Source organism: Manacus vitellinus, unplaced genomic scaffold, assembly GCF_001715985.3.
Source record: "Manacus vitellinus isolate BGI_N305 unplaced genomic scaffold, ASM171598v3 scaffold_24_pilon, whole genome shotgun sequence".
Taxonomy (NCBI): Eukaryota; Metazoa; Chordata; class Aves; order Passeriformes; family Pipridae; genus Manacus; species Manacus vitellinus.
The window spans coordinates 7,139,468-7,152,558 of NW_021939798.1; the positions used below are offsets into that span (position 1 = coordinate 7,139,468).

The 13,091-nt window shown below is 38.8% G+C and overlaps 1 protein-coding gene across 1 annotated transcript in view; it reads right to left on the reverse strand.

Moving 5' to 3' along the window:
* The window catches only part of CA10 (carbonic anhydrase 10), a 185,765-nt gene that overhangs the window by 40,145 nt on the left and 132,529 nt on the right, over nucleotides 1–13,091 (reverse strand). The window lies entirely within an intron of this gene.

Sequence of the window (13,091 nt, forward strand, 5' to 3'; positions counted from 1 at the left end):
AGAAACTGGTTGTATGTACTCGAGGATTTTGCTCTTCTCGCACCTTCGTTCAAATGTAACGACACATCTTGTTTGGAGAGGAAATAACCGACTTGAGGTAACACTCCAACTTCTCCTTTCTATCTTATATTGTATATTCAAATATTTTGCTAAATCCACATGTACACATTTTAGCCAGGGGCACATTGTTAGCGTGGTGAATGGGATTGCTACACTTTTAAATAAGTAAGCTTTTAGAGCACTTTTTATGCGAGGTCTGAGTAATGGCTTCATTACAAAATTGCCGCACTGAAAATGGGAACATTTCAGCAGACATAAATTATTTAAGTACACTTGAATAAATCTGGAATTTACCTCTTTTTTCCCTTCTTTTAATATTTATAACAAAGTTACCCAAAAGTAAAGGTGCTGCAAAAAGCAGAGACATAATTATTCATTAGTAGGGAACTCTACTCCTCCTGGAGCTCCAGGTAAAAATTTTCACTGTCTTGCTCTGCAAGTCTCTTTGTTTTGTTATGAATATTTTATAGGTACAATTGCCAGATCTTTTAGCCATAGCAGTACAGAATGAATTCCAATTTGATCATATGTGTCTAGGTCCTACTATACCTCCAAAAGCTGTAATGCTCCCTGAGAGTCATCTTTATTTTTAAAAAGACTGAATGTTGTGCTTCATTTGCAAACTGATTTACAGCTGCTGTAATGAAAAAGAAAATGATGGTGGAAATTTTTCATATGGAATATAATTCTATCATGATTTCCGCTGTCATAGGAAAGTTTCTAGATCAAGAAGTTGCTTAATTTATGCCATTAGAAAGTAAAATATGCCAGTTTGAGTTAAAGCAGAACTATGATTTATTTAAAAACATTCTGCATGGATACAAATGTACACTTGAATAAGATCCATTTAATTTAAGAAGTGAAAACATAGGAATAATATGCTTTGTTGCACTTCAATTTAAAATTAAAGACATGACTATTATGTATTATATCTCATACTACATCAGTACTATAGTAATTAACATTGCTGCAGTGTCATTTTCTCTGTAATACTAATTACTGAGTTTAAATGACCTGTTTTCTTGCACAGTATGTTGTAAAAAGTTCCACTGAACAGACTGTGCACTAGAACTAAATGGATAAGATTAAACAACTTTTGATTGTTGTGGTTCTTTACACTTTGATACAGATGTTCTTTTTTCTTGGTGTTTATTCCAATTCAAAATAAGCAGTAATAAATTTCCTACGAGAAGTAATAAACACAAATATTCCTACTCATCGCAAAAACCCACAATGATTTTATTTATAAATGCTCCTTAGTTTTTCTGCTTGACTTGGCATGCATAATAATTAAATACCAAGTTTAACTTAATAGGTGGAAGAAGGTCAGTTTACTGAATTCAGTTTCAGTACACTGCATATGAATGACACAAAATTGCTAATCATAAGTAACAAATGTAGTTTAAAAACAAATAGGGGGAAATGGTTAGAGCCTTTTACATTTGGAAGCTCATGCTTCACTGAACCCTCAGTTAAATTTAACAGCTATGCAAAATATGCAGAATCCATTTCCTTACTTAAATTGGTACAAATCTCAAATAAGGTTGCCATTATTTTCTCTCTCGAGGTAAAAGTGACCCAAATAACCCCTAATATGAATCAAATAACTCCGCACAGAGCAGAGAAGGGAAACGATGAGAGGCAGATTCATGAACAGGAGTAACATTTGTCTTTCTCATTTCCCCCCTCATAAAAATGCAGTGCTTGTAATGAGATGATATTGACTGTTTCAAAACAGAATTTCCCCACACGGCTGCAGATGGAGAATACCAGGAATGCAGTGAAGCCTCTGACATTCCTCATTTCTGGCCCCTGGGGAGGGATGAACACTGGAAGTGAGACTGTGAAATTCTCCTGCTTGGCACACAGATTGGACACCAGGCAGGGCAAACCCCAAGATCTTCAATACAAAAAATACAAGGCCTTGCCCTTTTATGTGCCTTCTTAGATGTAAGTGAAACACTGGTTTTCTTGTTGTGAGGGTGTGCCCAAGGGAAGAGTAGCTGCACAAACCACCTGAGATCCAGCACCAAACTGTACCTTCAGGACATGCCCGTGTCTTGAGGGTATCAACATGTACCACCATCACCAGCAACTTTCAGTGGGCACTTCTTTTATGGGCACTTGATTCCTATAGGAAGTGGTGTCTTATATTTTCCATCAACTCAGATTACATCTGAACGAAAAGACTGAAATATTTAGGAACTTTTTTTATTTCCTGGAGACTGTGACTTGCCCAGGCTCCACAGCTGATGGCCCACCATAACACCATATGAATTTCTTTATTGTAGTGCAGGATATTGTCTGGTTTATATAAAAAACCAATGTCTTGTCACTTCAGAGGTGAACCTTTCAAGCGTAACCATTTACAGTTAGCAATAGAATCACACAAGTGTGTTCATCCTCAGCATCCATAAATGCATTTTCCACAGGAAATACTATTCCTCTTCCCTGTGCATAGTTTTAACTGCTACTGCAGGAAAATGAGCTTCTGATCTTGTTCCCTATGTGAACTTACTGCTAAGAGAAGGATTCTCCATATTTATGGTACTGAGCCTTTAAAGTGATGGTGCACTGTCATTCTGCACTCTCAGCTGAGTTGGTTTTGAGGAAAGCAAAGCTGCAAGTCTAGAATGTCACAGTTGCAGGGGTTACTGAGATATTATTTTCTGCATGTTGCACATTCCCCTAAGAAATAAACAGTATGAAGGCTGGGCACCTTATGGGAAAGAGGTTGCCTCTGCCTGGAACAGTCAACAGGATCTGCTACCCCAGAAAGCACAGCATTTATTTTTTATATGTGGAGACTGGATAAAATGTTACAGGGTGGTTTAAAAAGCTCACATAAAAGATCTGTTAAGAGCTATATAACTATTTCCTTAATGTGCCAGACTAATCTCAGGTGCTCAGTCCTTCAGTGTGATGGGCTTTGTGCCACTTCTGGCTCTGCTGTGAAGTAGCTGTTTTGTTCTGTGTGAGTTTGACTTGAAAATTATATAAAGATGGAAACCCAGCAAACAAATCTGGGGGGGAGGGGAAACAGCACTAAATCTTGACCTCTTGTTTTTAAAAAAGATTTTAAAAAAATATCTTATGCGCTAGAAATGAGACTGAAGTAAAGAAAACATATTAAATCATCCATAAAGCTGGTTTGAGAAAACGGCAAAGTCTAAAATCATCAAAGTTAATGATCAGACCACATTCTCAGTTGACCCCATTTTTCCTCATAGATTTAGAAAAATTTTCATACAGGTAATTTTACCTGTGGCAAAATCCCTGAGTAGAAGAGAGCACATCACGTTCATGGGCTTCACCCTTAATTATGGAACAGTTCAACTCTGGTAGACTTTAATTAATTTATTAACATATTCCTGATGTAGTTATTTTCTATTTAATCTCATTACTTTTAATTCTTGCTTCACAGAGCTTTGTGCACATAATTCCCCAGCAGCATTATTCTCTCCCTTTATCTTGATGCAAGGCATCCACACAGGCACATGCTGCTGATATATTCTAGACTACATTTCTCAGTGAGATCTGAATCCTCCTGTGGTATAACTTGCTGGTTCTGTGTCCACAAAAAGTCCCAGTTCTGCCCTTTGAAAGGTGGAACACAGGCAAAGTCAGTGCACACATAAGAAACACAAACTCTTGAAACTTTACAGATCTTTATGACCATTAGGGAAAAAAAGTAAAAAAAACTCAACAAAAAAAAATCCCAAACCAAATTAAACAAAAAAAAAAAAGCCCCACAAAAAACAATCCTGAAAATATTTTTTTCCCAGTGGTGTTCTTTAACCCTGCATTTGTGGAAGCATTTTTGTTTTGTCCTAGTTAACTGTATATCCCGTTCCCTTCGTCTTTTTTTGTCCCCACAAATAGTCCTGAACTAAGTATTTTGCAGAGCTTCCTTTGTGTCCTACATCTTTGCATTACAGTCTGCTTTAAAATAGCCTTCAAAACCCCAAGCAGTAGAAAAAGAAGCCTTTTTCAGGGTGAAGCCATGCTAGAAATGTAAGCAGGGAATGCAAAAGGAAAAGGGAAGGAATGGGGATGGATCCCTTGCCTTTCTGTCCCATGCCATGCCTGCAGTTCACTGTCACCTTTCTTCAAGGCTCTTTGCTTCCTGGGGCCTTTACAAATAGTGCAGTAACACATTTGGGATTTTTTTCAAGTAAGAGTGGCCTAAAGATTAGTTCCAAGAATGTTTTTAAACTTGTGTCAGTACCTGCCAGTGGAGCAGCACTGAATGTAAGGGAGCAAGAAAATCAACTGTGTGTGGCTGCCTGCTCTGGTGTCCTTGGATCTTATCTGCAATATTAGATGTTCCTTTCTTTAGGAGGAAAATATAGTCCAGTGAAGGCCTAGTGCTGTGGAGGGAAGCAAATCACCAAGGATTGAGTTGAAGGAGTCATTGTGCCCCAGTTTCATGCCCTGCAATAACCAATTTTTGATCATCTGCCAATTGGCTTCCACTGTTTCCTCCTGGAGTCCAGCAGAAAAAATGCAAAAACAAATGTATGTTTGTTTTTTGTCTCTCTGGGATAAGTCAACATCAGTGCCAAGTTGCTTTATTTTCTTCCTGATACTTAGGTAGGATCTTCCAATGGAGAATTTCACCCTCCAGCTCAGGCCACTTGAACTTGGGTTTCTCCACGTAGTAATAAACTGAATCATTTGTTTCTAAGTCCCTCAAGCAAGTTCCTTTCGTTTACCTTTTTGGTTTTTTTGATGGTTGTTCACAGTATCTTGACCAGACCTTATTCTGTGATATAAAGGACTGTCCTCCTTGATTTAAATCGACTGGACTGGAGTGAGTACCTTCATCTCCCTTGTGCAAAGCTGAGACTGCTCCAGAGTTTAAAAAACAGTTTACATGGACTTCAGGGCAGGGCTTCTGATTTGAAATCTGACTTTAGGGCCAGTGACAAAGCACTGAACCAAACTGGAACTTCAAAGGTAACCTGCTAGGGCAGAGTGCTTAACTCTCTGCACCAGAATGACATTCCCCTGCTTCACAGAAGTGGCTACACAAGAACATTAATTTTCTTAGTATCATGCTCATGGCATACAGTTAGTTTTAGAAGTAGTTTTATGGTGTTCTCTTGAACCTTCCAGCTGCTCTTAGAGGAGACCCAGGCTGGAAAATAAAATTATTTTGCAGAGTTAGTCTTCTAAGTTATTTAACAGTTGTTAAAAGGGTATTGTTGTTTTTTGAAGTCTTCTCTTAAAGAGATGACTGACATATTCGAATAGGATATAGTTGTTCTATCAGTTTTCCAAACTTTTCATAGCTCTATCCTTGTCCTGAGGTATTCTCTGTGCATGCACATACAGACACACATACACATGAGAATTTTTAAATTGTATTTAAATAATTATTTTCTACAGAACATCCAGTTTTATTTAGGTGCTTTTGATGAATATTTGTACATTTGAAGAGTTATTTTAATAACTTTTCTCTGCCCTAATGCTTAATCATTGTATGCAACAGTATGGAAAGAAATAGTGGAAATGCCTTATTTTTGAAGGTAATTTTAAGGGAAATTCCAGCTGTTTCCTGCACGCTTTCCTTGCTGCCAGCAGAGAGCAGTGTCCACCCATCCCACACAGCCTTTACCTACATCCCACGGGATTGCCACAGCCAGGAAGAAAATCAAAATTATCTGTTTTGGGTGACACGACTGTAATCCGTGGGTTTAACTTCAGGAGTGGTGGATTCAGCTGTGGGACAGAGGTGTGGGATCTGTTCCAGGGGTCAAGCAGGTGTCTGCTCTCCAGCCCAGGGTTTGGGGATGCAGGCTCTGCAGGTTGCTTGGCCATCAGATCAGCAAAACACCCAGAGTGCCTTTTCTGGCAACAATTCAATGGACTTTATGTTGTGTTTATGAAAAGAAAACTGTGGAAGGGAGGGAAATAAAGATAAGGAAATACCACTTACTGGGAGGGAGCTGCAGTCTAATTGCTGGGCTTTGAAGAACAACAGGCATCACCATCAATATTTGATTAAAAAAGGCCCGTGTGAAAAATGTAAAATGTAAGAGAGAAGTGTAAAGATTAACATAATCTTTTCATCTTCTGAGTTGAAAAGTTTTAAAAAGGAAATGATGCTAATGAGTCCAATTAACCCATTTACCTGCCTGATGTAATGTGTCACGTACCAGCATATGGCATGACACACTTTTTTTCTGCTTTTAAAGCACCGTTTTCAGTAAGAACTTTTCCCATTCACTCCTCTGCAGTTTTGCCTGTTTACTTCCCTTAAGTGACTGATCTGTAAAAAATGTGGAGTGAACCTCATAAATTAAATATTCAGCCTTACTGGCTAATGAGCACAATATGTCAAATTTCAGTGATCAAAATAATGTGCTTCAATAATGTATACTCCATTCTGTAATAAAATATAATTTTAATAGAGGACCCGCAGGGTCGTGCTTATTCTGAGATAATTATGTTCCATAGGATGGGAAGGGATGAAGCTGCTCCAAGGACACTGGTAACACCCCACAGAGCCTATATAGCCACATGCTGCCTTTTAGGGGTAATAAAGTGCTTCATTGTATTTCCACTACTCCATTAATGCAATGATTTTTGCTTGTTAGTAACTATGAAGCCTAAAGCAGATGCAGCCAAATTTATGGTGTCTGGCATTAATAATTGCTGTGCATGTTGACTCCAGCTTTACAGTGAAATCATGCTCTCCTTAATCTAAAATATTGCAACTATGTTTATATCATATGCAGCAGGGGAATTTAATCCCATAGCTTTCACTGGGACTTTTTTTTTAAATTAAAATCGAATTATTGAAACAGACAAGTAGAAAAACTGGCTTCAGAGACTGGACAAGGGATCTGCTTCCAGCACTGGTTGAAGGCTGAGGGATCAGTGAGGATTTTAAGTGGGGGATGTATCTTGATGCCAAGAGCTTCCTGATGGAAGGAACCACTACCTGCTGTTTGAGGTGAAAAAGGGACATACTGAAGAATGTTTTTCTGTAGGAAAGCAGACTGTATCCCAGTGGTCACTTTTTCTGTGTAGTACCTTGATACTTACCACCAGAATATTTGTAGGCAAACTGGAGTGTGGAAGGGGAATGTGTGAAAGAAAGTTATGTTGTAGTGGGACCTCAGGAGGCTTCACCTAGAGCAGGACCCGTGTGAGAGGCACTGAGCTGGCAGGTAAGGCCACAACAGCCACAGGTACCTTCAGCCAGGTGGAACAGGGGCAGGATCCTGGCAAATTCCAGATCCTTTGTGACCATACACAGAATGGGGCACACACTCCACACTGTTGGGGGTTTTAACAATAACCACGTGAGTGCTCTGGCAGCATTCACGGGCGTGTCTCCACTGTGGCAAACGCTGGACTGACTTTGGTTTATTGGCAGAAAACTCAATTTTGTTGTGAAGTGCCACGTACCTGTGTCATGCTCCAGTGAGTAAAAAGGATGTTTTGGGGTGTTCTAAGCCAGACTTGCACTGTCTGACCACAGAACTGTTCACAGGCCTGCATGTCCACAGCCTCCTTTGTACCACTGATGACAAGTCTCATCCTGTGCTGTGACACAGTCACCAGCATTACATAAAAGAGGGAAATATTACATTTGCATGCTCCTTTTAGTTTATTAACCTTAGTTTATAATTAGGCCAAGTCAATAAGTAATTGAGGGAATAACTGGGGCTTGGAGATCTCATTACCCTAATTTGCTCTTGCAGTCTATAAAGAGATTTTTAGTTTGAGGAATCTGCATTAAAAAATCGCGCTAAGGATAATTTTTGTCTCTGCTAAAGGGATGTCAAAAGAGCTGCCTTTTCAAAAATCTCAAGGCTTACATAAATATTCAAAAGCTTGTAAATGGTAGAGAAGCCAACAAACTTGTGAGAAATCCAGATCAATGAAAAATTACTCCTTCCATTTTTTATGTGGGTTCAAAACGTAAAACTGAATATGTTAAAATCCAGAGGGCCTAACTGAGTTCCTTTTTAGTGACTTATATCGAGATGCACTGACCTTTGGAGCTGCCTGGATTTCAGAGCTCTTCTTTCAGAGAGCACTTTGGTTGAAAAGCCAGAGCTTTTGCACTGGAATCCAGATTAGATGGAAATTTATAGGACATATATTGGAATTAGTGTGTGTTTCACTTTCCTTATGTTTTCCATACAGCAAGACAGACTTTAGACATTAGGTGCTTAATGACTCATTTGATCAACTGCATATTAATAAATGTATTCAGACTTTCTAAGATCTTTATTTTGCTGGTACATTTTCTTCAGTACTTTCATTCTCAACACAACTTTTAAAAGAACCTTCCCTGCTGAGCAGATGAGCTCCAGCTAGCTGATTGATTTAAATTCTCTTTAAAACCGTTGGTGCATCTTCTACTTTGCTATTTGTATGTAGCATTAGCAAAAAGGCTGTGCTAAATTAGGCTGGGAAGTATCTTTCAGGCTAAGAGGTATTGACACTGTGGTGTTGTGTAGGTCATTAATACACTCACCACTTTAATTATCTGCAAATATATATATTTATATGCATATATTTCTATATATACATACACAAAAATAAAATATTTTCTTTTTTACGAACTTCTGCCAACAGGAAGAAGGAGAGAAATGCCTGTCCTCACACACAGGCCTAAATTAGTCATTTGGCAGCACCTTCTTGCTGTTGTGCATCCCTGGCTGAGTGGCTGAGAAGCACAGAGCTTCCTGCACAGGGTAAAGGATGTGCCCTCACAACTCGTCTGTCTCACACCACAATCAAAACACACCATCATTAAGGTTAATGATTCAATTTTACAAGAGCTAGAAAAGGCCATTTGTTGTAGTCCTTTATTTCTCTCATTCTTTTGCCGCCAGGATGTTCTAAATTTAAGTTTTTATAAAATAATGAAGAGACTGCTGCTGTTTTTTGGGATCTGCTGCCCACTCCAGCCATGACATTCCATGTACCGATCCCTGCTCAAGGAAAATTGCAGTGTCTGAGCCGTGGTGCAGCCAGAGAAGCATGGTAATGCTTTGCTGAGACTGTAAGTCAGTGGAAATGAAAAGGAGAATCTATAAGCTCAGCTTTTTAGCCTTGAAAGGGACAAAAGTTTTATCAGCTTTTTTAGCAAGTTTTTGAGAGCAGCATTCACAATACCAAGCTGCTTCTCAGATCACTGCCAAGGCAAAAATGCATAGTTATTGCAAAATACTTTCCCAAGCCCTGTATCTCTGGAGGTAAACTAGTATTTAGATAACTTGAAATTTGACCTCAATAAAATTCATTATGTGTCAAGGAAAATCCTTTGTGGCATGCAAAAATCATGAGCTGTTCTGCCTAGTAGCATATTTCACTGTGGTTTTTTTTGAGAAGAAAAGAGCTGTTTTGTCCTGGCCTGCTTTTTCTACTTCTTTAAATAAGGTGAATAAATTGGCCTTTCCAGCTCCAAATATTACTGTTCCAGTTTAACACAGGACTGTTTTACTTTTCCCATTTTATCTGCCTCAGAAGCATTTGTGTACGTTTTATGTTGAGAAAACAGTGGAACTGCAGTAGAAAAAAGAAAAACAAACAACCCCTATCCTGAACCTATCTTTGCTTTTTCTGACACTTCACTCTATTCCACGACTCCTCATTTTTTTTTTCCTGACAATGCACTTTAAAAAAACCCCCAACCCTACAAAGCCACACTCTTTTTGCAACAGAGCTCCCTAAAGAATTATCATTTCTGGCTTAACTAGATTCTTCTCTGTGTTCCAGTATGCCTCTAATTCAAATGTGTCTCAAAGTCACTGTGCAAGGAGGGTGGAAGACAGGGAAATATTGGGGTTACAGCATGAGCTTGAGCTCAGCAGCCCAACCTCGCTGCCTTGGATGTTTCCAGACTTGGTGTTCTGTGTGCACATCGTGGGGGTGGTGGATGTGCACATAAATCCCTTGGTCAAGAGGTTTGTGTTTATTCTTTTGTTTTTTTCTTTTTTTTTTCTGTTTAGTTGGTTGGTTTCCCCCCCCCATTCCCTGCTGTGTTTACAGATTGCACAGCTATGGAGGAAGAGCTGGTTCTTTGTTCCACGTTCTAATCTCCTGTACAGCTCCATGTACTGCAGTTGTGTAAATGAGTGCTTCTATAAGTAATCAAAAACAAGGTTCTGAATACCAAGAAGCACTTTTGTCCTCTTACATCATTCCCACTCGTGTCTTGTTCCATGCAGAGTGAAAAACACTCTTTTGCTACCTCAAATCATAAAGTAATGGTGAGAAACTCTTTTGAAAAAGGCTTTTAGAAAAGAAATTTTTCTACTCTGCCAGTTTGCCATCAGTTCCCCTCTGTTCTCTTGGTTACTGGGCTTACCAAAGTACTGGGCTTACCAAAGATTTATCTGCCTTTGTAGAAGAATCCTAAGGAAAAGAGGAAAGGGTTATGGGATGAAGGTATCTAGGAACCAGCATATGAAAATGCTTTTCCAAAAGGGATAAAATTTAGACTGGAAAGAATCTTAGCTTTCCAGACACAAGTTCATTTTTAAGAGGTGTTTTATCATACTTATTCTAAGAGTTTCAGGAATGTCTAATCTTTATGATCTTCCCAGGAAGAATCTTTTAAAATAGTAGTCCACATTCAGTTATGGGTCAGCATTCCTCTATCAGCAACTGCTTTTCCTCCTGTTTTCTGTACCATTTTCCTTCTCTGTAGAATGCAAACTGGAGGCTGGATGCTCTCAAATGCCTGTGAAGAGGCATCTTCCCCAGCTCTGGGTGTTTGCACATGTGTGTTCACGTTCCTATTTGTGATTAATTATAGCTGAGAGGTTGAAAGGTACTGAACATATGACAATGTAAAGACAGTCTTACTCTCTTCATCCTTGATGAAGATGAGTTTTAGAGTTCATTCTCACACTCAGATTTGCTGTTCTCACCTGCAGAACATGAAAATACTTTAAATGTGCTCATGTTCTTACTAACCAGACAGGACTCAGGCAGAACCTGAACTGGAGCTTTCAGAAATTAACTCCTGCAGATCAGAATAAATATTTCTTACAAGAGTTTAATGGCAATTTCAGCACACCTGGAATTTTAAATGCACAGATTCTGCTGCCCCGAGCCACTGAAATCTGTGAGCAGTACCTGTTTTTAATATGTAATTGGTGACTGACACAGTCTGAAGTAAAGATAGAAAATGCTTCCAGGCCTTCACTTACAGAAAAATATCCATTCCCTGATATAACTGAAAGATTTGTAAGTCTAATGTAGCTTATGCCTTATTATTTTCATACCAACTACTTCTAAAGCCTAGATGATGCCTAATAAACAAGTCCTTTAATCATCTTTAAAATGACAAACCTGTTGATAAATCGAATTTTCTCCAACAAGATATTGCTATATTGATTTTAGCACTCCATTTTTAATAAACAGAGACTGTTCAGAATTGCTTGCTATGACAGTCTTGAAAGTAGGGCATCAACTGACTTGGCAAATGGCTGAATTTATAAGGGAAGTTTTTGCTAGAGCTCTAATCCATTATCCCTCTATTGTTGACATTCATTTGCAATAAGGACATGGGGCCAAAGTTGCTGCATTTAAAAACCAGACAGGCATGGACACCTACAGGTTTCTGTGGCTGATTTCCTCCTTTCGGAGGTGATTTCAGCCAGCAAACTGAATTGTGCAAACAGCCTCAATGACACCCTCCATCCCCAGGAATGGGCTGAGCTGTTCACCAGGAGCTTTGCTCAGCACCAGCAGTGACAGTGCAGGAGTTTTCAAGGGTAATGTGAGATATCAAGGGTGGAGAAAGGCAGTGCTTTCTTTTGGGACTCAGAGGTGGTGAGGGGATGCTATTTTTCTTAATTGCAAAGAGTTTCCAATTAGTGATTTCTTCATGTACAGAAGAATAATTCGAGAACTTTCACCATTAACAGGCAGACACATCCTCACCTCTGCTTTAGGTCTTCTTGCTGGAGAGATCTGGTACACACAAAACTTCAAGGTCACATTATGGCCCATCACATTGCTCAGAGAGGAAAGGTGATGGGAACCCAATGTTCCCAACATGGAACATTTAAAAACTTCCCTCTAACAGCAAAAATATTTTTCATCACTGTTGGAATTTATTTTACTTTTCTCTGAACACATGAAACCTTTGTCCATATTAAGGAATATCTTCAAAGACAGTCTGCTCAGCCTGCCTCCTGAAAAACCCCTACATACCTGAGTGACTCTTTGGTTAGCTGGGTAGAAGGTTCATGTGATGATAGCACAGCTGCTACTAAAGCAAGCAAATAAAATTGAAACAACAGAAAATTCTTGCACACATCAGACTATAATGAAATACATGTAGGGGCAAATATTCTAAAATGTTCCAGTTTGAAACAGAAAAATGCTTTTGATATTCTAAGTTCCACCTCAAGAGTGAGTGTAGCTCGTGTATTAAAACTGTGGTTTTGTATGTATATGGATCCATTCCAAGACTAAAAGCATATATATACATATAATTATCCAAACACATGGGTGCCTATTTGTATGTCATTTCAGGGATGTGTATTCAAGGTATAATTCCAGATCTTTCACCAAAATACTTTTTTTTTCTGTTTTCCCTACCAGCTTATGCTTTCACAGCACAAAAAAAAGACTTGCAACATAAATTTATAGAGGATAAAGCATAACAGAACCACCAAGGGATTATGGAACAAAATGTGATACATACAAGCTGACAATTGACAACATAGTAATAGGTATTGAGTGAAAACCTGAATAGAAATGTTATGGGCAAATCACCTTTAAGGGATTTGAGACTGGTTTAAATACTGTTGTTTGTTGTCTTTTTCATTTATATATTGGGAAAAAAAAAGTTAATGCTCCTAAATCCCTGCCTTTCATTCCTTGTATGCCCTGTCACACAAAAGCAAAATAAAATCAAACCAGGAGCCTCTAAGATAAAATTTCTGTACTTGAGGCCAAAGAGGGTTCCTCAAACTCTGGGCCCTGATGCCACCATGCTGAAATGAGGCACAAAGAGGCATGTCAGGAACTTAATTCCCCTTAGATGT